The following is a 27,057-nucleotide window of genomic DNA, read 5'->3' on the forward strand; positions in this document are numbered from 1 at the left end:
GTGGCTGACCCGTGACTGGCAGTGGGCTCAGAGATTTGCTCATTACGCACCATGAATAACAACGTCCCTGGTTATTGCAATCAGTGTCCATCAGTTGGAGAACCAAGCAGATGTAATGGCTGATGAATTACATTTTATGATGCAAATGGCCCTGGGAGGAATTGTGCTCCATGTATCCCAGATTCTTTCTCCTTTTAAAAATCTCATTTTCAATGTCTTGCATGTAACATTTTAAAAGTTATTTTTATTGTTTTTTGTTTCTTTAGAGAAAAGCCTTATTGTAGGAGTAAAGAAGCTTGCATGACCAAACCACAAAAGAAATTTAGTTCTAAAAAGTAACAAAAGAAAATGAGGGAATCTTTCTTTTTTTTCAAATTTACCATTGGTTTGGAGGAGAAAGAAATACAAAAGATTTCATTAGGCTACATGATCCAAAAGGTCTTCAAAAAGGAAAAAAGTTCTTTGAACACTGTTCAAGAAACTAATTTAATATTTCAAAAACTTATAGTGCTTATAATTTATGAGAAGCAACTAATTATGAGACTGCAGATGTGAAGAGAAATTGACAAACTGACAACTTAGGGGAGGAAGACATAGTAGATTGACTTTTATTTTCACTTAAAATAATAGGGAAAAATTTCTTTTTTATTTTGTCTAATTATCCTGATGCTATTGATTTTTTGATAAGCTCTCTGGTTTGTTTATTTCATGAGAAAAATTCACAGAATAAAATGCAAGACTAGCTATATTGTCTTGATTAGGATTATCTCCTTACATTCTCCTATAACCTGTATATTTCAGTGCATGATATAGAGTGAGCATCATTGGGCACCAAGCATTTTACATTGTCCCCAAGTGCTGAGATACTCAACAGGTCCTTCAAGAATACTCTCATTTCTATATCTCTATCTCCATCTCTATTTTCCATCTCTATGACCCCAGTGGATGCGAAATTGTGTATAGAAGGTTTACTTCTCTATCTCCCCATTTTCCTGTCTTTAGGATCATTGTTATTAAGCTTCTCCATCATAGCCTCACTTTATTGTTTGAGAAACTACCCTCTCACCATTTTTAAGTACCTCTCTCTGTCATAAAATAAGCTACTATAAAACTGAAGAACTCGGTCATGGGTGTCCTGATTTTGAGCAGCAAAATCTCACTATCTGGCTCCTTCGCCTTTCCAGAATTTTTTTATACTATAGCTATTCCTGGCAATTCTTTCTTTAGCCCATAGCTAACAGAAATTAGTCAGCTTTGCACCATCTGAAATTTTCTGTGTAATTTACAGATATGCTGTTTGCCCCATACACTCTCCTGCCCCTTACCTCATGTAGATCTTCAATATTCAGCACCTTCCAGGAATAGCTGTGTATTTTCAGAAATTCTAACAACATAGTCAAAGTAGCAAGGAACTGGGCTTGGTAATGTCCATCACTTTAATAACTAAAACCTTCTTTCTCTGATTTCAATGTCAATACTATGAGCTCATCCAAGCCCAGATTCTCCATAATTTTGAGTGCTCATAGTCTAACCAGGAGTGAATTTTACCATTCCTCCTCCATTTATTAGGGAATGGAGGAGCAAATGCATGATAGCTAAGAACTGTGAAGATATTTGATGCAGTTATATCTTGGCATCATGAGTTTGAGGCTTAGCATGCATGTTTGGTTTCCCAATTGAAGCTGACTCCAGCTGCCCTCACTAGCTGCATTCATGAGCTCAGAGCCTGTGTCTCTTCTGTCTTGATTCCTAATCACTCTGCATCCAAGTTATCGATGTTTTATTTTATTTTTGTGTTTAAGGATTTAACAATTTACATTTTCCTGGGGCTACTTCCATTATTCCAAAAAGCAGACTATACCTTTTTAGTCCTACAAATTCCAAACACGAGATAAACATAATCCGGGATTGAATGTCTGAAATTTTATTCCATAAATAATTCCTAATTTACACATTCTTATCCTAAAGAGAGATATTAGGCTCTTCCTAGGTTTTTATATGCCTTTAGTCCCTAGCACAGTGTTTTATACAGAGTAGACAATAATATGTTGGACTTATTTTTAACTGGGGGCCCTGGTTTCCCTTCATTACTGGTTTCTTCTATATGCAGTCCAAAAATCTAGGGCTTATTTTATATGAACAAAAGTAGCCACCATCATTTCCTGAAGGCCGAGTCAGAACAGTTCTGCATATAAGAGATGGAGAATGCCTCTTACATCATATAATGAGACAAGTTTTTGAAGTCCACTCCTCCATTCTTCACTCTGCTTTCCTCCTCCACTCTACTTTTCACCATTATCCTTCTGTTGTTTGGTTTCCTACAAGATCTACTTTCATGGATCCCTCTAGAAATGCATGTGTGAACTGGAAAGGGGAGGAAAGGCTGGCTACCAGCCTTCTACCATTTACATTCCAACCATCATCAAAACCTGCATAGTCTGGGCACTATTGTGGGTTAACAGAGAAAGTTACATTGTTTGAAATATAAATTTATATTAGCTAATGCTATAGTTGGAAAAGTAACATGTTAAGTAGGAATGGATACTCTATATTAGCACCAGGGCAAAAGTAGATGGGGGATAATAGAGAAGAAACAGGCAATAGTAGCACATGGTGGGAAACGAAGACCAATGAGGAGAGATAAGTCTGTAGAACGGTGGAAAAGGAGGACCCAGTGAATGAGATGGGTTTGTAAAATCAAAGTCTGGAAGGAAGAAGACAGAAAAAGAAAAGAGCTCAAGACAAGAAGTGATATGGTCTGTATAGAAAAGCTCAATGGGGACACAGATATTCAAGGGCCCAGATAGTCAAAATGAGAAAACCTGGAAGGATGAACAGTCACTTTGGCTACTGAGATGGCTTCAGGGAAACCATTTTCAAATAAAACCCTGTCTACATGAGTCCAGTCACACAGTTTCTCTTATTCCCTTTCAAGGACCAAGAGCTAGCAGAAAAGAACAGACCGGCCAGGGATAAAGTTATGAATCAAATGCTGACTGAGAAAAAAATCGTAGGTATTTAGTTGAGCAAATAAAAAATTTTTAAAAGATTATCACGTGGCATAGTATCTATAATTTTCCACCTGGATATGAATTATAACCTGATTTGAGACATAATAGGTGTAATAAAATAGTCTGTGCACTCTAAATGGTGAATGAATTGTGAAAAGCATGAATAAACAGATTTTCTAAGAGTGTGAAAAGCTAGGCCATTATGTCATCATCTTAAAAATTCTCCTTTTTATGACCTGGGTTGACAACAAAAACTGGAGATCTTGTGAGACAACATGGACTCACTAGTCAGGTTAGGAATTTATTGCTTGAAAAACCTATAACAAGTCACAGGTGTATCTTGATGAGTTGGGATGGGGATATAAATGTGAGACACATAAATGAGCTCAAGCAAGTAGACCATACAGGGCCCCTTTGGGCAGTAGACCGAAGACTTGGGGTTAATGTGAGGACAGAGTTCAGAGGAAGATGACCCCATGAGGAAGTTTCCTGAAGTCACTGTCACAAGAACTATGTGAAATTCTGGTCATGAATATATAGACTCACTCACTGACTTTATTTTATAAGGACAAATGCTTTTCATCTGTGGCACATTTTTAAGAAGACAAATTCTAATTTCTGCCAAACACAGAGCAAAAGGAAAGTAGGAAGAGATTCACCAAAGGCATTTCTTTAACAAATAGCATATCTATTGTATGTGATTTCTTAAATTGGCTATGAACTGAATTTCACCTTTGGCATTAAATAGAAATATTTATTTTCACTATCCCCATTGCTTTAATGTGTGCAGAAAATATAAATAATGAGGCAATATCTATTACAAAACCAGTAAAACAACAACTTAGATTGATCCAGAGAAACCAATTACAGATTGGTGGGAGTTACAAGTTTCAGGAGTTCACTACATATATGAATCTAAGGATCTAATTATTGATGGATGAGAATATGTAAGTAGGTGCTTCCTTGGAAAGCTGATATAATTTAGTTGATCTGACATCTTCAATGCTGCCCTCACTTAAGGATTGTTCATGTAGATTGTTTCAACTTCTGTCACCAGAAATAAGAAAGAAAAAAAAAACTACACAGGTGGCTATATATATATATATATATACATCCTGTCCAAACAGAAGCTACCATGACAGAGAACCTTGGAAGAAAGTCTACCTTGAGAGATGGGAGGATTAATTAATAAAAGCAAAAATGATTCAGTGATCCTTATGAGAACAGAACAGTCACAAGTGATATAAATCAGCCCCCTTGAAATTTATTACTGATCAACTTTTATAGTTAAAACAAACAGGAAGCCTATTAAGAGTCAACGAGTCATGGAACAGACTTTTGGAAAATATGCTAGCTGAGTATACATATTTAATTCCTCTCCATACCAACCTCTTGTTTAAATGACCAAATGGAATATTATACTGCCATGAAAATGATTGTGGAAGATCTATACATAGCAACATGGAAAAAATGTACAAAATATAGCTAAATTAATAAAGCAAGTTATAGATTGACATCCCATTTTTTATAAAATAAATGCAATTATGGAATTGTAATAAACATGAAAGTTAATAAGTATATGAACATTTTATATAGTTAATGCATCAGTTAATAAATAAGTAATTTAATATATAGAAGACATAACTATAGAAGTCACACTGAAATTTGACACTTTAATTAAAAATTCTTTTATGTATATTTATTTTCAGTTTCAAAAGTAAATTTGGAGAAATTTTTATAAAACTTAGGCACTGTAAGTTCATAAAAGGAAACATATTTGTCTTTCTACCTACCTTTCCATACTAACATTCACTTTCTAGATCACACTTTAGGAAATGTTTGCATTATTTGCACTTTACTCTTTAAACCAAAGAAAATAGAAGTTAAAAACAGTAAACAAAAATATATAATTAAAGTTCTATCAGAATCAGGAACTATGGAAAAGTTCTATCCAAAAGCAGAAATCTAAAGGAGTGTGGCCAAATGAAAATTCACTGCATGTTAAGACAAAACTATAAAACTATCCTGGAAACTAAGTGGGAAAAAACTGGACAAGTCCCACTACAATCCCTAAGGCAACAGTAGTGGGTAGTGGGGAGGTCCTGTGGAGCAGGCTGCCGTGAGTGATGCATGGTTATGTAGGCTACATCCTGCTGGGTGAACTTCCTTCTGATTTTCAGTTCAAACAGTCCAGCTGGACAAAATATCCAGTCAGAGGGAAGGAATCACTTTGATGACAGTAAGGTGAAAAGATTTTTTGATCTGATTATTGATCATTTGCATTTCTTTTGTGAATTGTCTGGAGAGAATTAAATATCCCTGTGGCAATTAGCTTGGATATTGGCATCATCCCTATTTGGGCCAGCTATTTCCCCACTCCTTGAAAACTGTGGATCTCTGAGTTAGTTGAAAGAAACTGTAATCAACCTAAATGGTTCACTTGTCACCTCATCAAGTCCTGAAAAACTCAAAAGGGATCCATCCATATGATGATCCACAGTAGAATCCACCTCAATTTCCAATATTGAACAAGTAAAGATTTCTCTCTCCAAATCTCAGGAGATAGCATTAAACTTCTAGACACTGGAACCAAGTGAAACGAGCACAAATCTGATATATCAGATTCCTGTTGAGAGAAATCTTTAATTTATCAAAGTGATATTCTGTCTCCAAACTAAAACAAATCATCTCGATGTGGGGAATGCCTCACATGGTGCTAATCAAATATTCTGCATGCTTTCCAGGTTGAAACAAATAATTGGTTTGGGCCAGTGAGCAGAAGTGATGTGTAAAAGATTGATATAATCTTTGTATTCTCACTTTACCCTCTATAGTCATTCCAGAAATAACAATTGTGGCGGAACCACAAAATGAAAGCTGCTTGGAATATCTGAATATTTGCTGTGAAGCAACCATCCTGGAGAAGCTCCCGAAGATACCAGGCTTCATGTGAGCAACAAGTAAATCTTAAGTCATTGAAATTTTGAAGTTTATATAGTTGTAGCATAGCTTGGCTATGACTATATAACAGACCTCAGACTTTTAAAATATTTTTATAATATATTTTTTATAATTGTATATATATACACATAGAATTACTAAACTAAAGAATACAATAGGAGTAATTGGGGAAACAAATGGAGAAAATTTATTTGCAGTCAGAGCAGTCACTAATTCTCAGGTAGGAGTAACAGATCCAAATTTAGTCATATTTGCACTCAAGTTTTTTTCTAATTTTGAGATAAAACAAACAAGGTTAAGGATGGCAACAATAAAACTTAACTATAAACACAGTGCCCAGAGGAAAAATCAGTTTGGCATAAGAGTTCTCTTCTGTAATACTAAGTAGTACGATGTACAAGGTTTTGAAGAAAAGAAGAAAGTATGAGAACAATATCTGTAATTAGTGTAAGAGGAACAGAAACATAGTCTTAGACACATAACATAGAACATATAACTCATAGCTCTAATCTTTCTTGAAATTTTTGACATATAAGAATGTTAAGTTTCATCAAATATTATACACTTTTCCAAACCCATAGAATGTATAACACCAAGAGTGAACTATAAACTATGAATGTTGGGTAATTGTGATGTGTTGATGGAGTTTCATTTGTTTTAACAAAGATATCACACTGGCAGGAAGTACTGACTTTGGGGGAGAATATTCATATATGGAGGCAGGGGTTATATAGAAAATCTTTATACCTTTTCTTCAATTTTACTGTGAACCCAAAAGTTCTCTGAAAAAAAAATCAAGTATAGAAATACTAATATCAGATAAAATAGAAAATATTCTCATTGAGTGGTTAACAGTTATGGTGTCCCAGGGAGAGAAGAGAGTTATGAAAGGGAGGGCAAAGAGTGATGGTCAAAAGCACTGCAAATTTGATGAAATATATGAACCTATACAACAAAAGTTATAATAAACTTCAAGTTGGATAAATCAAAAAGATCTACACCAAGACACATTATAATCAAACTGTCAAAGTCATCTATAGAGGTTGCTCAATAAGATCAGCAGCCAATATCACATCAGGAATCACTTCCAGAAGGTGGTAAGATGCCATATTGAAAGTATTAAAAGAAAATATCAACCAAGAATCTATATCCAACAAAACTATCTTTTTTAAAAAATGAAGGAGAAATTAAGACATTCTCAGATAAATAAAAGCTAAAGGAGTTTATCACTGGTTGGCCTGCCTTACAAAAAAATGCCTCAGGCTGAAAGGAAGAGGACATTTAAAGTTATTTGAAATCATATGAAGAAATAAAGAACTCCAGTTCTAGTTTGCAATTAAAAGGTTTATATACCATGACCAAGAGGGATTTATGCCAGGAATTCAAGGATATTTCAACACAATTTCCACTGAAGATTAATCAGTGTGACATACCACATAAGTAGAACAAAAAAAAAGAAAACACAAACGAGTGTCTCAATTGACATAACAAGAGCATTTAATAAAATGCCTTTCATGATAAAACACTCAGAAAACCAAGAATAAAAGATAATGTCCTCAATACAATTAGAATAATTTATCTTAAAAAATACAAACTCAGAGTTAACATACTCGATGATGAAAGGATGAAAGCTCTTCTCTAAGATCAGAAACAAGACAGGAATGCCTAAAAGGTTTCCCGTTTTAACTAGTGCTATTCAACTTTGTACTAGAAGTTCTAGCCGCAACAATTAAGCCAGAGAAAAAAGTAACAGTATCCAAATTAGCAAGTAAGAAGTGAAACTATTTCTATTTTCAGAAGACATGGTCATGTATAAGCAGGTTCCAAAAAATACATGCACACACATTTAAATAACTGCAGAAACTAATGAAGAAATTCAGCAAAGTTTCAGGGTACCAGATTAATACACAAAAGTATATTTGAAAGGAATATACTTCAACAAAAAGAAAGTAAAATAACGTATAAAAGAATAAAATTCCTATGAAGAAATTCAACCACAGATAAAAGACTTAAACAGCAAAAACTGCAAATGTTGCTGATGGAAATTAAAGAAATAGAATGTCATTCCAAGTCCATAGGTTGGAAGACCATGAACCCATGATCAAAAGCAGTCTACATGCAGATTTGATCTAATCTCTTTCAAAATGTCAATTGTCTTCTTTTGCATGAATGGAAAAACCAATCCTTAAATTCATTTGTCTTCGTTTGCATGAATGGAAAAACCAATCCTTGAATTCATTTGTAATTTGCAAAGAAGACTGATAGCTAAGACAGTACTGAAAGAAAACGAACAAAGCTGGAAAATTCATACTTGCTGAATTTAAAACTTAATACAAAGTTATGACAATTAAAACAGTTGGCACTAACATAAGGATAGACATGTAAAACAATAGAATGGAATCAAAGGTGCAGAAATATTTATCTATGGTTCACTGATTTTCAGCAAAGGTGCCAAGACAGAGCAACAAAAGAAAAAATAGGTAAATTGTACTTTATCAAAGTTAAAAACTTTTTGTGCACAAGAAAAAATTTTTATCAAAAATGTGAAAAAAAAACCCTGCAGAATGAAATACTTCAAAATAAGACAAAAGATGCCTGAAAGAGTCTAATATCCAGAACTCATAAAGAATTCTTAGAACTCAACAGCAAAATGACAAATAACTCTATGAAAAAATGAACAATGACATAAATAGACATGTCTTAAAAAAAGACATACAAATGGTCAATGAACACATGAAAAGATTCTCAACACTGCTGCTCACTAGGAAGATGTACATCAAAATTACGAGTTACTCCTTACCGCCACAAGGATGTCATTTGGGGGAAAAAAAAAAGGAAAATGAGGAAAATGACAATGGAAGATGCAGGAAAATAGGATTCCCCTACATTGTTAGTGGGAATATACAGTAGTTCAACCTTGTGGACGCCAGTTTGGCAGGTCTTCAAAAAGTTAAACATAGAATCACACTATGATGCAGCAATTCCACTCTTAGGTATGTATCCTACATCCCAAAATAGATACTCGAACAAATGTTCATACAGAAATGTTCATAGTATCACAATATATGCTATTCACAATTGTGTAAAACAAAAGTCAAAGGGAGAAACAACCCAAACGTCTATTAATAGATGAATAAATACACAAATTATGGAATATTATTTGGCTATAAAAAGGAATAAAATATAGATATATTCTCCAATATGAATACATCTCAAAAACATGATGTTAACTGAAAGAAACCAGACACAAAAGGTCATACATTTTATAAATGATCATATATATATATATGAAATATTCAGATTTGATGAAGCCATAGAAATAGTAATCAGATTCATGATTGCCAGAATCTCAGGGGGCTTTTGTGAGATTTTATTTTGGCATGATGATAATATTTTGGAACTAGATAGAAGTGGTGAGTGTACACTAACGGAAATGTGCTATATGTCACTGAATGGTTGTTTTTAAAATGGTTAAGTTTGTCATGTGAATTTACACTGGATTAAACATACAAACAAAACATCTCTGTTAACCAAGCAGTCTTCAACCTATAACTCATATCTTCTGCAAATGCACCAGAATGTCACAAATCCTCACTATTGCAGTAACTGTTAGGGGGAAAAGGCTGTCCTAAAGCTAATTCCATACAGGCTTTGTGGACTCCACCCCCACCCCAGGCCAAAGCCAAAGACACTGGGAACTCCAAATCCCATCACCACCAAAGGGAAGGTGGCTGGGACCCGAGGGTGGGGTTAAGCAGCCAAGTTGGTATAAAGGCAGACACGTGGGCTTTGGGGGGTCCCCCATTTTGTCTCTCCACCAGCTCACAGCGTCTGGCCAGCTCTGAGAGGGACTTTGGGTTTCCAGGTCGGCGGATCGGGTAGGACGCATTAAAGACTTTATTTCCCTATTTTCTCTCTGAGTTGTACATTTTCCTTATTTCCCTTTCCCTTGTAAATAAACCTTTTATTAACCTTTTATGTGAGTCTGTAGTGGAGTATTAATAAGTCCCTTTTAAGCGTGCGGGTGAGGACCCACAGCCAGGCAGCCCATTTTCTCCATTAATGTCCGTCCCTCGTCTGGCGCGGCTTAGGCCCGGCCCAGGAGAGCACGACATCACCACATCGATCAGCAGTAGGCAGCCCATTTTATATCGGGGCTGCTCCGTAACATTACTATGATGGCTCCAGAAGTGATCAGTAGGTTGAAGGACTATTGAGATTAATGCATGATGGGAGATTAAAGTGAACCCACCTAGGTTCACTTATGAATGTTAATGAGGTAAAGCATTTATTGAGCTAATTTTTTTCCTCACTGAAACATGTGGAAACACACAAATGTGCCTTCAGAGGTCTTTATTTGCTTTTTCTCTACTCAGGGGAGAGTTCTTGTTACATCAGATTTGAGGAGATAAAGCTAATAACAGAAAGGAAAATAAGAGGCTGACTAGAGTAAACTTTTTTTTTTTTTTTTGCAATAAGTCAATTCATCCCAAACTCGTAGGCATTTCCATTTCTGTTGGGCGAACAGCGGAGAACGTAAAAGATGAGGAAAAACATATATTTGTTTCATAGCCAGTGATCCCATTCTGGCTTGCAATGTTGCCTCAGCGGATCAAAGATAAACAACCAGGGAAGGAGAAGGAACGTGGAGAGACAGAATAAAACACGCTCTTCAAAGCTAGAGGCATCCTTCCCCCACCCTCTGAAGGCCAGGGTCTTCCATTTGGAATATCAATGTTTTTAAAACTTTTGATAATTACGAATGTAAAGAAGAGAAAAGAACTTTCTTCACAGTAGGATTTCTTATCTATGCTGACCTATCAGCTCCTTCATGTGGGGATGTGGGCCCCAATTCTCAGGATTTTAGAAAAGAATGTGTTAAAATGGGGCTGGGGTGGATGAGAGGAAGCTGAGATGTGTGCGGATGGTTTAACATGCAAATGTCTCCATTTCTTTTAGGTGGAGGATCAAGGTTTGGCTATTTTCAACTTTTTTCCACCCCCCCTCCCTTCCCATCCCAGTTTAGTTTCAAGAGGACTGTAGATGTGACAAGGGCTTTGTGTAGGGAATTCAGCCGAATGAAAGGGCCAAGGAGACCCAGTTGAGGGAACAAACTTTTGGGGGTCAGTGGGGTCAGCACAGAATAAATGTGTGGTATTGTTGTTATTAAGGACATGCTCTCAGCAGGGTGTCCTGAGCCGGGCACACAACGTGCAGGCCTGTTTATTCAACACTGAAATACCTATAGAGGGGTGTTGGGGAGAAAAGGGAAACTTCAGCAGCAAAGGCCTGCACCTTCCAGTATCAGAACATTCTCCCAGAGCACAAAGACCTGCTTTTTTCTAATTACAGAGATGCAAGTCCTTGTGCATAACCCAAAATTAATTGATTAATTAACCAATGGATTAAAAGAAGAGCTTCTCTTGGCATTTTTTTCCCTTCCTTTTTTACTCCCTCGCTCTCTCGTTCTCTCACTTTCTTTTTCCCCCTTCCACACATTGGCAATCCAGGTTATTGAAAGCCTAAGATAGAAACAGTTTCTTAACAGTGTTTGAAAACAGCTTTTGTTTTCATAGAAGTGGCTCAGGCCCTCTGTGGTTTCCTTCCAGAAAACATTTACCTACCTCAGAGGGGTATTTTTGTGAGGATTAAATGAGAGAAAGTGCTTAACACTGTCTGAGCACACAGTGAGAGCTAAATAAATATTAGTAGTTGTTATATGTTTGTTGTTATGTTACTCAGTCATCAAGAGGTCAAGGAGAAAGATCAGAGGGTGCAAACAGAGGCCATCCCAGCCCAAGTAGAAATCAGGGGTTAGGTTGGCTGAGATCACCTGTGAGAATACAATCCTTCAGGTAATAGAAACACAGAGAGGCAGCATTTCCAAAACCAGAGTTAGAGAGTATCTTCAAAGATTAAAATAAGGAATGAATTTACCCATAAGGTCCTCTGTTCTGAATTTTTAAAAAGTCATATGAATTTGCCTAGATCTGTCTCAAAGCAATAAAACTAAGATATGTGAAATATTGACAAACTCCAATGTTAGATTATGTTTTACAAACTGCTGGAATATTAGGGCACCAGGCAGGTGATGGGCAAGATGAACATGTGAACACCGTACCCAAACCAGTAAGAGCAAGATAGAGACATAATGTCAATAGGATTTCAATGAAAGGAGCAGTTACCAATGGCACCCTGGTCTTGAAATAGAACCACAAGGAGGAGGTTCTTGATAGAGGCAATCAGGTAGGCAAGAAAGAATTGGGTAATACCTTAGGAGATTTAGTGCTGAATATAAATTTAAGAAAGCAAGGTTTGGGGAAATTAAATTTGGGGGGTAGAATACATAATGGTTTGGCACATTAAGAATGTTATGGCCATACAGGCAGATGCCCACATGGCACAGCACAACTCTCCTGTCTCGCCCACTGCTCCCCTCAGCAATGTATTTCGTCAGTCTGCCTGTTCTGCTCCCTGCTCTGTTTCTGGTAAATCCTCTCACCCTCCTGCGACTCTGGCCTGTAATATTGTATAAATAAAAAAATAAATTAAAAAAAAAAAGAATGTTATGGCCATAGCGGAGGTATAAGGCTGTTGTTATGGAGTGATGGCAGTGGTGTGATGTGTGGATATGTGTGTTTATGAGGTAGAGAGATTAGTGTTGGAGAAAGAAGTCAAACCCAGTGAAATATGTGACAGAGGAAATATATGACAGAGAAGGTGAATGGTTGGAACTGGGGGGTGGAGGAAAAGAAAGATTAGACAACTCTAAGTTTACTATCAAAAGAAACTGTAGAGTATTAGTATTGGAAAAAAAGTGGAATTTGGGGACATTTCCCATATTGAAGATGAAGAAAAAATTAATTTAACTCATGGAATTAAATGTTAAATGGTTGATATTGTGTAGAAGAGAATTGTATATTAGAGGAAGGAAAACTATCAAGATTTGGGTAATGGAAGTAAAATAACTGTTGGTAAATTAGGAGGAACAGTATAGGTTATTAATTACCTTCATAGACTTGTCAAAATAGAGGAGAAATCTGCCAAAAAAAATTCCATTCTTGTGATGTTGAGTGCAAGAATATTGGAAACAATTGGAGTACAAACATTTGACCCTGTGCTTCTTGCAACAGCCCCTCCTCTTGTGCCACTCTGGGGTACCCTTTCAATATGGCGCCACTATCTGTGATGAGAAGAGCCACAGCAAACGCAGTAAATGTGATGAGACCCGTGACAGTCCAACTTGTTCTACCGGAGGGGGAGCGGGGTAGTGATAGAAAAAAATTGCACCACATACTAAAGATGAGATTGTTAGGAGGAAGATTTGAATTTTCTAACCAGAAAGGGAAAAGTGGGTCTAACTTATCAGACTTAAGATAGATTTATATTGAGTTGCTATATTTCCTGTTAACTTTAATTATGGCTACTCTAGACAATAAACTCATATAATTTTGTATCTGTTAGGCCTCATTTGATGCTATCTCTTCATGGGAAAAAACCCTAGAATGGGGGGTGAACAGATTAAGTTGAAGGGCCATGTTTGGAGGAACTATAGGGGAGCTAAGTCAGAAGCTCAGTTTGATGCCCTTGATGACCGAAAGCAAGTCCATCATTATATCTCTAGAGACAAGCAAAGAACACTGCACATAGAAGGAGGTGAACAAGTAAGGGCTGGAAATTCAAAATTGGGCCATTGGCTCCAAAATGAGCTCTACCAAGGGGAAGCATTTGCCAGGCTGCCTTTTCTAGGACAACATGTGCAGTCAGTTGCGCAAAGGAATGATTTTAGCATATTCATATGGCTGAATCAGAACCCAGAGTTCTCTACAAACTGTTTCCAGGCCATAGGAAGCCTGCTCCTATGTTCTTCCCTTGGCTAGTGGGGGTTGAATAGGTGAGCAGGGTGGAGGAAGTATAAGAGTACAAGATAGATGGTGAGTTAGGATCAGAGGAGGTATTCATTGCAACCACCATCTCTGTCCAGAATACTGGGTCAAACAAACAAGGAACCAGCATCAATTAAAAAAAAAAAAAAAAAAAAAACGCACACTGTGACTTAAGTTGCTTACCCTCATGTATTCCCCTATAATTCCCTTACCTTGCATCAATTTGTTCATTTATTTAGCAAAAATGAGTTGCACTCCTATGTGCTAGGAATATGGTGTTAGTGTTGCAATACAAGTTAAATGTGGAATGTTGCTGATTAAGAGACACCAACAATTAGACAGGCTATGTGGCAAAGGCTCTGACTAAAAATTATAAGGTGCTATGAGAGCTCATCGTACAGGCAGACATCAGTCACTCACTCTTGTGTTCTTCCCATTTTTATCGCTGCATCTTAAAAACGCTGCTGCGAGGTGGTGATGTCTGTTCGCCTGTCAGTGGGATAGGAGAACCAGGGAATGACAGATCTGCTATCGGTCCTCTTCTGAGAAAAAGTGAAGGCAAAGGATCGTGGCATGAAAAATTCCTCATTCTGAATGATCTCCCTTGGCTAAAAACCCAGAAAGAAAAGCAGCATCACTATTTGCAGGGTAACCTTCTGCTAACAATACAGCTGCTGGGCTTCCGCCAAGTCCTGGCAAGACTGTCCAGCCAAGTCCATGATTAATGATGTCATTGCAAGCAAGATGAGACCTCTATTGAATGAGCCTTGGCTTTAACAAAAGCCTCAACTGAGTATAAACTGACCAGAGGGATGACCAACTGCAGAGTGTCCCAAATATCACTCACATGAAGTATGAACAGAGAATCCAAAAAGAACACTACTGCAGAGTAGCAGGAGGGAGCAGAATCTGGTGGAAGAGAAGCAGCACTATCATGCGGCGAAGTTTAAGGGTATTTCTTCACTGTACACAGAAAGCCTATAGCTGAGGGGAAAGGGGAGGCATTTTTCTGCATCATTTTTCAGATGCATAAAGTAAGACCCAGACATGAAGCAACTCACTCTTGGACACAAGTAAATTAAGGCTAGGACCAGAATGGGATCCAAGGCACTCTCCCGCCATTATGCGGAACAATTTTCATAAAACTCAGATGGTCTCATATCCAGGCAACGACAATCATTTCCTAAATCTGGAAACTCGGCAGAGACATGGTAGCGTTCAGCATCTCCATTTGTCATCAGTTGCTGAACTTCATCAAGAAAGATTTGTTTTTTCAAGGGGAACTCATGGGCACAACTAGCCTAAGTTCTCTCATTCGGAGAAAGACTGCTTGATGACTTTTGTTTTACTTATATATATATATTTTTAAGATTTATTTAAGCATACAAGAACTGGGGTACAGGCCAGAGGTGTGGGGGGGATGTGAGAGGATTCACCAGAGACAGAGTGGGGAACAGAACAGGCAGACTGACGAAATACACTGCTGAGGGGAGCAGCAGGCAAGACAGGAGAGGTCTGCTGCACCATGTGGGTATCTCCCTGGTTGGGAATCAAACTTGCGCTGCAGTAGCTGTGGATAGCTTCATAGGTTACATCTTAACCCCTTGTGCCACCAGGGAGGCCCTTATTTATCTTTTCCTGCTCATCATTGGTTACATCATCACTACCTTTACTCTTAACAACTTAGTAAGATAGAGTATAGCTGGATGACACCCTTCTCATAGACTTGTAGAACACTTCTTTTCTTACACTGTCAAATGTTATTTGTGGAGATCCTTGAGGCCAGCAAGATAATAAGCTGCTTTACAGATGGTACAATATTTTTCCTAGATACATTTTACTTCTAGATAGTTTTATTTTTCCTTTAGCATTAGTTTCATTAGCATAACCTGAGCATATAGTGTTGACTGTTTATGTCCATTTTGTCCTTACAGTGATTTCCACAACAGCAGACTAAATTATTTAGGTAACTGTCCATCCTCTACTCGCACTCCAGTCTTTCTCCCTGACCTCTTCTTAACTGAGGATTTGCATATATTTTTGCTTCTGTTGCTCGGGCTGTGTCCTTCAGGAGCAGTAGTGATCCCCTTTCAATCCATGTGAGAGAGAGAGGTACTTCACAATTTTCAAGTTTTTGCAGATATCAAGGACCTCACTCACAGCAAGTCAATAATTAGAAGGATCTCTCTTAAGAACTCTTACAGAATCTTACAGAAAGTGCAGGGGGTGATTAACTCTGTCTTGAGGAGCTCAGGGGGCTGACTTGTGCTCTATAGAAAGTGCATTTAGCATTATCTAGTAATGGAAGAAACAACATTATGAAGGAGCAAATTTTTATCAGTGGGAATATTCGAGAATAGACAGGCTTACTACCGTCCTGTGACCTTACAATTGAACTAAGTGGTCACAAGGTTCCCCTCCAGTTTTGAAGCCCTAAGAGGAATTGCATATTGGGAGGGAAGGGAGGGGAAAGCCATGATTGTCTTTGTAAAGTGTGGACGGCAGGGCTGGTGTGTAAGTAATCCATTTGCCTTCCTCTCTGTCAGAGGCTGCCCCACAGTGGAACATTTTATTCTGAATCTGGATCTCATGATTGATACCAGAAACAAGTCAAAGAACAGAAGGGCCATGGCCAGTCTGACAGCAAAAGCCATTTTTTTTAGTTGTTTTTGCTAAGGATGAGATCGTTTTCCAGCAACTCAAAAAAAAAAAAAAAATGCAGGCGATGGAAATTATGGAATACTTTCTCTTTATTTCTTTTTCTCCAGTGAGGATTCTAAGCTGTAAATTCCCTAAAAGAACAAAGCAGTACTGATCTTATCTATTACTTATCACCAGCATCCAGCATTTGATTTGGCTCCCAATCTCAACAGCTGTTATTTGCTAAATAACTAAACAAATAAAAGGAGTGAAAAAGTTGAACTGATGAGTTTTCAAGCTAGATTTTTCTTTTTTACATGTCTCCTATCACCACGAAGCCTGTGTCACCAAACTTCTGAGCAGCATGGAAACTTTAGTCTGGATGACTTAAGTGTTTTTGTTTGTTTTGCACTAGTAGCCCTCTAAGATGAGATTCCTTGGCTTTATGGAAACCCCTAAAGACACAGTGTGTAGAAAGTCTGGTGGCCACAATGGTGCAACATGGGAAGAGACTGGACTATTGGATGGAGTGCGCACATCAGGTCCAAGTTTGAATTGTGGCTTTACCATCTAAGTGGAGTGTAATATGTACCTTAAATTTCTCTGAGGTTTAGTGTTACCTGCAAAATGGTAAACTAATATTTCATAGCATTGTTGGGACAGTTAGGTAAAATCAGATATTGGAAGCATTTAGGATGGCATAAAACTGAACAGGTTATTGGGGAACTTGACCTGCCCATTGCCCTTATCCTCCTCTTACCTAGAACCTCCAGTTCTATCTCCCCTAAGTGAGGGATGGGGTGGGAGAGGGCAGTGATCTTGACAACTAGAGATGTGCAATAGAATTTCTTCTTCCAAAACTGCTCCCTGACACCTAGTTTAGCCATGATTTATTAAAGCTTCTCTCCCAAAGAAGCTAATTTATTTTTTTTAATAGAGGCATGTTTTATTTATTTATTTATTTGTTTGTTTGTTTGTCTTGTTTATACATGCACTGGGTACAGTCAGAAGCATGGGAGGGTGAGAGAATTCACCAGAGCCAGAGCGGGGAGCAGAGCAGGCAGAAGGACCGGAGTACACTGCTGAGGGGAGCAGCGGGCGGCAGGAGAGGTCTGCGCACCATGTGGGACCCTCCTCCGGTGGCTGGGGAGCAGCCGGGGATCGAACCGGCGCCGCAGAGGCTGCGGGCAGCTTCTCAACCCAGCGCTCAACCTCTGCGCCCCCGGGGAGGCCCAAAGAAGCTAATTTAGATCCTGGTTGCCTGGGTCTTAACGAAGCGGCAGACCTCCTCACATACCTTGGGTGTCCCATTAGACTAATGTTTAAGTTGCTTTTGCTTAAAATCAATTTCCAGAATCCAAAGTCTCTGAAGTCCAGTATCCAGCACATTACCCACAACTTGTCTGTGCCCTCAGTGTGATTTCCTGATCAATGTATTAATGGGTGGGCTCGGGGTATGGTTAGCAGGCGGATTTTGATACTTGTTCCTCTCTTAGCTAATTGAAGCAACTCAGTCAAAGCCTTTGCATCTTCAAGCATTGATCTTCTCATCTGTACGCTAACCACCATATACTAAATGATCTCCAAATTCCCTGCTAATAGTCTGAGGGTGTATGATTCCATGACATCTGGTGTAAGCTCATATGGACAAGTTAAAGAAAATGAAATACATTTGATCTCTTCATATACAAGGCCTTATAAATAGCTGAGAAAGCCACATGACAGTGGCTTAATTGTTAGAGATGAATGAGCTAAACACCATGTCAGGATTAACAACATCCTGCGTATAATTCATTCCAATACTTGATGTACAGGGAAAGCCCTGTTTTCTTCTGTCATACATCACCCCCCCCTAAGTTCCACCACCACCCCTAAGTCTTACAGGGAGGCATTCTCATTTCCACAATATAAGACACATGTAAAATAAAGAGAAAATGGGTTTGCACATTCTGCTACTAATTGACAACTCAAAAGTGAAGGATAATAAAATGCCTGGACCCGTTAGAGAAGTTTCTGAGACTATTGGTGATGGTTAGGCGCCCTCTACTGGTAGATGCAACTGGAACAGGACAGTAACATTTTTTATTCTGGGACGCTACTTCCTTAGAGGACCAAGAAGGCAGGTGTTTGTCTTCAGGGATTTCCAAATGGAAAATGAGTTTAAACCAGGCCATACCTCATTCAAGAGAAATCCTTTATTGCCTTTACAGATCCTAGAGGTTGTCTTACAAAATTTCTAATTGCAAGTGAACACAGACCACCCTAGGTTCAGAGACTGGAAATACCGTTTATAGAAGTGTTTTCAGATGGAATGTGAATATCTATTAAAAACTAATGCCTATTACAATTTAATAATGTTCATTTTTAAGTTATGGACTTTGGGGTTGTATGGAAGAACAGAGGGCTGGCATTCTATGATAGAAATGGAAAGCATCCTTGACTTAAGGAACAGTTAAGCAATTACTACCTGATTTATGGTTTTGAACTGAGCCTGAAATGTGGTACTGCATGGTAGATATGGGCACAGAATTCAGTCACACCTAGATTTACACCCCATTTTCTGACCCTTTTTGGAGAAGTGACTTAAAACCCCTGACTTTTTTTTATATGATACTCTCAAGTGTTTGAACACAGTATTCAGATCCACTAAATTCAGTCTCACTCTATCAGAATCATGGTACCCATTCAACAGAGACAAAGGTGAAATGTCAAGACTACGATGTGGATTAGTTAATTTATTCATTCCATTATTTGTATTTATTGGTGGTCTCTCACTAGGCACTATACTGAGTACCTAGACAAGACAAAAAAGATGTATTTACAAATAACTATGATAAGGTAGAAATGTGTGAGTAATATATAAAATCATGGGGCTTCTAAAAAGAGAAAGCACTTCCAATTCTGAGGAATCAGAAAAGGCTTTTTATTCAGTACCCAAGCACCAATCCTAGATTGTGTGGAAAAATAAGATGCAGAGTATTTTAGTAATCCTGTTAGAGAGTTTGGGAAGTATTAGTAGTAACTATATATTTAAAAATACAAGGACAAATAAGACAATGATGAACTCGTACTACAAAAAAAATCCTATTGTACAAGAAGGAAAATATATTCATTGTATACTACTTGGCTCAGCAATGTCTAATAATTACATTTTTATATTAACATAAATTCAAAATAGTGCATTAACCAAAAAGTATGATTTATCTATACTGGGGATAGAAGAAAGCCATAAGAGAATTGGGTACATAAGAGAACTGAATGTTCATTTTCAACAAAAAAGATTAATCGAAAGTGTCTACAACTATGATATGAAGATATCGAGCAGTATAAATTCAATATTTGGTAACTAGAGGTACAGGTGAGAAGCAATTAGGAATTTAAGGTGGTTTTCTTGATTATAAGGCCAAGGAAAGGGTGGGAATGAGGACTGCTGATTTTTATTATGACCTCTGCTACAATTTACCTCTTTAAACCGTGTATGTATATGTAATTGAATGAATTTTTAATTTAGGAGAGATCATTTGGGGGGTGCACACTTGCTTGGTTTTTGGTGTTTTGTCTGTCCATCTTTGCACACTTATTCTGGGAATGCAGTCTTTGTTTTTTCAAAGTGTTTTTACTCAGCTAATTTTGAACCATGGTTCCTATGGAAGATTACATTTTCTCACATATCACATTTTACACATCTCCTGGCTGCAAATGATTGGTTCAGATTTGGGAGAAGATTTGGGAGAAGATTTGGGAGAAGAAAGAGGTGAAGAGAGAAAGAGAGAGTGAGAGAAACAAAATGGCACACGGGACAGAGAATGAAGGAAGTTAGAGCAGTGCTGGTCCATTGATTCCTGAGGACTGACTCCATTCTTGCCTTTCTAGAAATTTGGTTATAAATTTTATTGCAAATTAATAAAATGTATACATTTTTCTGCATAATGTGAGGTTGCTTTCTTTTCTGCAAGAGACAGTGACTGTATGCCTCATCTAACATGACGTGTGAGTGACAGTGCCTGTGAGGTGTCTCCACAGTTTTCAGAGGACGCCTCTGGTAGCACAGTGGGGCTTTCCTGTGACTGGCAGCAACCTCATGTGCCAGACTGGGAGCAATCCTTGAATTACAAGGCAGGTGAAGATGAGCTGAGAAAAAGCTTCCTATGGTGAGAAGGAAACACTGGAAGGCAGAGAACAATGCCGTTAGCGGGCCCGGATCATTGTAAACCAGACCTGCTCTGCTGTGTGGCTTACCTGAGAGGTAATTTTTGCAGCAATGAGTACTGCTATCCATACCTCCTCTCCACCTGACCAACGGTCTTTCTGAAGTCTAGTTGGAGATTACATCACCACAAGTGTTGGGCTAAAGTGATAGGGATGACTGGTTATGGTGTGAAGTATTCAAAAAGAAAGAATCTGGCTAAGAAAAGGAGTGGTTGGCAGGGCATAGAGATGGTAAGAGCCAGGTATTATTATTGCAAATTCTATTACTTTGTGAGGCTCCAATATTGTGGCAGAGGGAAAAGATGTCAAATTTGTAGAATAAAACTCCAGTGGATGAGAACTTGCTAGAAATGACATTTTGAGGAACAAAAGCCAAATAAAGAAGAGATACATAATTAATGCTGCCAAAGAAATTAAACCCATGGATAGAATGCAGAGGGCAAGTTCCAAATGGAAATGATGAGAAAACAAATCATAGATATGGAATATCATGAGTGAAGAGCAAAGGAAGAGAAGCATAAGCAATTCTCAAAGTACAAATCAACACACAATTCTCTAGTGTTACAAAATCATCTCTAGAAAGATTACAAATTCACATGTTACCCTAGACAAAACAACATGAGTGTCTTCATTTAATTGTGGAAGAATACTTAAATTTAAAGGATTAATAGGCCTTAACTTCAGCAAAAGAAAACATGATATATGAAAGAGAAAAAAATTTAGTGTAGCCTGTAACTTCTCATCTACAGCATTAATGCAACAAGACCTGGGCAAAACCTACAGAGCCTGAGGAAAAGCTATTGAGATACAAGTCGTCTTTTTATAAATGGAGGCAATAGAAAGATGTTTTTATTACACAAATGCATGAATAAAGATCATTGCAAAACAATTATTGGGAAGTTATCTCCAACCAACTGGGAATACTAAAGTATCACAAGTTCAGAAATGGAAACACAACTCAGTAAATGTGATGGAGGTCAGCATTAAAAATAAGGAAACATGGCCCATATTTACCCAGTTCTCTCCAGGATAAACATAAATGTAGTTGTAAAAATTAATCTAAAATCAAAACATCTGTTCCCCTTAAAATAATGTAAAATTCATGATTTCATGAAAAAAGATCTGAATTTAACCTGTCAGCTTGTCTTAACAAAGACTGAGAAATGTGAGGGGAAGGGAACATTGAGAATTGTGTACTCAAAAGATTGTTTCCTTTTGACTCTGAGAATTAGTTCATGTAAAGCAAAAGAGGGTTTTTGAAATATTAAAAGATAAACATCAAAGAAAGTAAAAGCAAAGAAAACATGGTCTGCAGAGCAAATAGTGGTAACAAGTGAAACAGCATAAAACAATATTTAAAAAGTATAAAACACTATGTCAGAACATGAAATAGGCCTTTTGTACCAGCGAAGGTTGATATGAAACACTGCTCTTAAAAGGCAAAGACTCTCAACGTGTTCTCAAATCCAACCAATTTTTGTCTATAAGAGAACACTCAAAACAAAGCTATGCAGAATGTTAAGAGAAAATATTGGACAAAGATACACTGGGCAAAATCAAAGAAAAGGGAGGAAACATCTTTATGTGTGAACATAAATATCAGACATTAACTTTCAGCCCAAAATGCTGGAGGTAGCGAAAGTTCACTTCTTTTGATGAATGGTACAAACATTTACACGATTAATAAAATAGCAAGACAAATTCAACAAAACCTCTAAGAAATGGTTACACAGGTATTGGAAATATTAATATATTTCTCTATTTATGACAAATCAAATGAGCAGAAATGAACAGAGACAAGATTCATTCACTAAGATACCACAACCACCTCTTCCAAATGAACAATTAAACTGAATATTCAACATCCATAGGCTACTTTTTTAATCAAACATTTTAGGTCACAAAAAGAATCTCAAATTCTAAAATGTGTATCTTCTATAGGAAAAATTATTGGTAGGAAAGATACCTTTGCGGTAAGATACACATCAAAGTTGCCATAACTTTAGAGTCAGCAGCAACAGAATGAAGCTAAATGGTGGCAGGAGAAGGAGGATGGAGACAATCACAAGTGTGAACCACTAGCCACAAGAACTTGCAGCAGCTGAGAGATGGGTTCACATGAAAGAAAAGGGAACTGTGCTATGAGTAAGACCATCTGGTATTTTTCTTTTTCTTTCTGGCTTATTTTGCTGAGCATGATCCCTTCCAACTCCATGCAAATTGCATGAGTTTATCTTTTTTGATTGCTGAGTAAGATTCCATTGTGTATATGGACCACACCTTCTTGATCCAGTCATCTATTTTTGGGCTTTTCGGTTGTTTCCATAGCTTAGCTATTGTAAATAGTGCTGCTATAAACTTAGGGGTGCAGGTGCCCTTTTGAATTAATGTTTCTGTGTCCTTTGGGTAAATACCTAGCAGTGGAATTGCTGGATCCTATGGAAGCTCCATCTTTAGCAGGTTGAGCAATCTCCACACAGTGCAAAAATGAAAATGATGTAAAAACATACAAAAATTTAAAAAATAAATAAATAAAATGGATGAAATGTGGAAGACTTTACCAAAAAAAAAAAAAAAAAGTAAAGGGAACCTAGACTAGCACCAATAGCAACCCCTACAGTCCACCCCTTTCAACTCTCAACTCCATTTGTTTCTGACTCTAACTTCTCTCCATCTGGATACAGCTTCTCCAGGACCGTGGTGAGTCTGGGTAATGTTTAAGAATAGCATGAATTATACCCTCTGCTCCTGTACTGGATCTCAAGGCCTCAGCTGATATTATCCTCTTTTCTACTTCCAATGTATAGGTATAAATAAGAATAGGGGATAATTCATCTCCCTGATCACCTCCTTGATTGTCTTATTTAGTAGCAATTTTGTCTCCTCATGGTGATTAGTACACATCAATATGCATGACAGCTACAGGTCTACTGGCATGTGGAATCCCAAGTGACTTTGTGGCAGCTGTAGCTTTAAACTTAGTGGGACTTGTAGTGTATTCTTTGATGGAAGTGCAAGGCTTCCAGGAGCCAGGAACTTGAGACTCACAGACTCAGGAGCAAGAAGCAAAAATTCTCCCAAAAGGTCACTGGGAATGATAATGACAGATATTGCTCCTCCTTCCACTACTTGTTTCCTGGACCCACATCTTATATCTATTGGAGACCCAGCACCAACAGCAATATCCTGCCCTTAAAGGGTGTGATCCCAAATCTGAAGCCTCAGCTATAATTTCAAAAAGCCATACTACTATTGTCAGGCTGACAGCTTCTGAATAGTATAGCATATGTTAAACCCAGAATATCTCATGCTATATGCCCACTGGCATGCCTCCTCTGACTATCTTTGTACTGAAGAGATGTTACACAAGATTCCACACTAGAAGATCAAGCCTTCTGTGAGCCAATAAAGTAATCATATTGACTGAGGGACTATAGACAAGAAATGTAGATTGTTAGCTAGAATACATGCCATTCCTGGTTAAGATGAATTGCTCAGAGTATAAAGACTTCAATATAATTGAATGGCCAATAATAGCTTGCTGTTTTTAATCAATGGGGCAGGACCATACAGATACTTAGCTTTGGTGTCTTCTCCTGGCAGGTTGCAGTTAGCAATAGAAGTCCAACGTGATATGTCTTAATAATAGTGAGAGGGCCGGTGTTGTGTCCATGCATAGCCTCCACTTACATTATCATGGCAACCCCAATCTAGGCTGATGATTATCTAAACAATGACCATCATTAACTGGCTGAGTCAACATATCCAGTTAGGTGTCCACTGCCTCTTCTTCAGTGGGTGTTCTGTGATGGGAATGAAATACAATATAAAATCATCACACTTGATACTCACACATATCCTTCCACATGCCTCTTCCCCAGATTTCCTTATCTCCTCTTCCAACTTTGCTTCTTCCCAGGCCATTGACCAACTGCTATACCACTAGTCATTGACCATGAGTCTGTGTCTGTTCTAACCTCAGAACAATGATCTTTCCATACAAAGTGAATGGCCATGAGTACTACCTGAAACTCTGCCCACTGGGAAATTTCTTCTCATTTCCATTTTCCAGGGACATCCCTGATCAAGGTTATAGTGCAGAACTTCATTTCCAATTCACACAAACCTACTGAGGTGATCTCATTTATATATCAAGCATAGAAGTTGATCTCCTCTGCCAATAAACATAGAGATTGATCCATGAGACTAAAGGTGCAAGCTGAGAGAGGTATCATTATAACGGAGGAAGATTACATGAGATTCTGGTTCCTAGGTCACCTGCGCTCTCTGAACCACCTCAATTTAGAATGCATCATTTCTATCTTGCAATAACCTCCTAAACCTTAGGACTTGAGGGATCTGACAAGACTTAGCTCAGAGTTTGAAGCCCTGGCTTTGTGGTCATTTGATGTACCATGGTTAGATGTTCTGTTTCAATATCAGATGTTCCTGGATCATGGGTATACATGTGTGTACATCCATGTGTGTGTGCGTGTGTGTACATGTATGTGTGTGTTCAATGGTATATAGTTCTATGTTGCAGAAGCCATGACTTCACTCCAGTGCTCACAGGAAGTCCTATGAGTTTATTCATGGAGCTTGTTAAAAATTTCACAAATCATCCCAAGTGGAAGGACTGCTTACACGGCTGCTTAAATTTTTTTCAGAGCCTCTTCTTGCTCTGGACCCTCTTGAGACTGTCAGTGTTGAGCATTACCAAATAAATGGGTCAGGGAAGTCTTCCCAAGTTTGCAATTTGAGTCTTCTAAAACCTGAAGATGCCAACTGAGCTCTGTGTTGCTTTCTTAGACATAGAGGGGCAATGACTTGTCCTTTACTTCAGAAGAGATAACTCCTTTGCCCCAGCACACTGAACTTCTAAATATTTAACTAATGTATCATGCTTTAAAACTTGGTAGAATATAACTCCCTCTTTCTAGAGGCCTTCCCACTTCTTACTGACCAGGTCCAGCTTATGTAATGTCAGCAGTATGGGTGATTATGGTGTTCTACAGAATGTCCAGATGGCCCAGATCCTTTAAACAATATAGTGACAGAGAGAAAGAGAATTAACATATCTCTGGGGCAAGACCATGAATGTATACTGCTATTCATCCCATATGAATGCAAATTGCTTCTGTCTTCCTAGTTGATGGGTATTGAAAAGAATGCATTTGCCAAATCAATAGCTTCATGCCACTTACCAGGGTCTCTAATAAAGATACCACTTCTAGCACAGCAGCTGCAGTTGGTTGTACTATTGGTACAGTTGATACTATTAGTTAAGTTTAAAGTGCTAAACCATTTCCATGAGCCCTCTGGTTTTAGTAGAGCCACCACTCCTGCATTATTTAAATCATTGAGGATAACACAATTTGCCATTTTCCCCAATGATATGACAACTATCTTCCAGGTACCATGGTGGCTGTGGTGGGAGTGGTGCAGGGACATCTATCTGGCCTGTTTCAGTATAATAATTCTGAGTTTACAGGACAAGAAACAAAGGTAAGGATTTTGCCAACATCTTAATATGTCAATTTCTATTACATGTTCAAGAACAGGGAAAATGACCATTGGATCTACCTGAATCCAGCAATCATCAGGAAATGCCCGTTTATTACACAAGTCATTTATTCCCTTGTTCTTTGAGGCAGCGGGATGGTACCTTGGTTTTCATGCCAACTTGGAAATTGTATCCAGCCACCCTCAAACAGTGTGGGTATTCCTTTTTCCCCAGTATGTTATAACTTGAGCAATGCCAATGATCCCTTTCGTGAAGAACTAGGGGAATCAATACCATGTATTATTTTTACAATGATATTAGACAGTTTTAGCTTATTGGAGTTTGACTTCTTCATTCAATGGATCCTGTTACTGAGAACTAACTTAGTTCTGGAAACCAGGGAAGAGAGAATGACTTTCCTTTGGGGCAACTGACACAAGTATTCTGTTTATTTATTCTTGATGTCTTTTGCTTATATTTATTACATGATACCCTTATCTTGCTTATCTTTCTTGCCCTTAGGAATACCATGATCTGTGAACTATCTCCTGAATTGATGTTCTTTCCTGGCTGCCTTTTTGGTGATTGGGTCCTAGTTGATTCTGATGATTAAGAGCTCATTTCTGGTCTTTGCTATTTTTGAAGCCTGTCATCTCCACAGCTACAGGGAGCCAGAAGACAGCCACTGAGCTCTTCAACAATCCCAGTTCTGTGGAGCAGGGCATTCCTTATTACCTCAATAAGTAGATTGTTCTCCAGGCCTTCTTAAGTAGCATAGTCAGAGCTGCCAATGTATTTTCTGGGCTAATTTAGCAGGCCCATTCTAACATACCCACTTCTCTAAGCC

The 27,057-nt window shown here is 38.0% G+C and overlaps 1 long non-coding RNA gene across 1 annotated transcript in view; it reads left to right on the forward strand.

The window, feature by feature from the left end:
* Positions 1-27,057, forward strand: part of LOC119231114 (uncharacterized) — a 52,659-nt gene that overhangs the window by 3,250 nt on the left and 22,352 nt on the right. Inside the window, exon 2 of the long non-coding RNA XR_008549677.1 lies at positions 5,846-5,960. This is a non-coding gene — a long non-coding RNA (uncharacterized LOC119231114). The remainder of the gene's footprint in view (positions 1-5,845; positions 5,961-27,057) is intronic.

The sequence above is a fragment of the Talpa occidentalis genome, unplaced genomic scaffold (genome assembly GCF_014898055.3).
Source record: "Talpa occidentalis isolate TD23 unplaced genomic scaffold, MPIMG_talOcc4v2.1 talOcc4.7, whole genome shotgun sequence".
Lineage (NCBI taxonomy): Eukaryota > Metazoa > Chordata > Mammalia > Eulipotyphla > Talpidae > Talpa > Talpa occidentalis.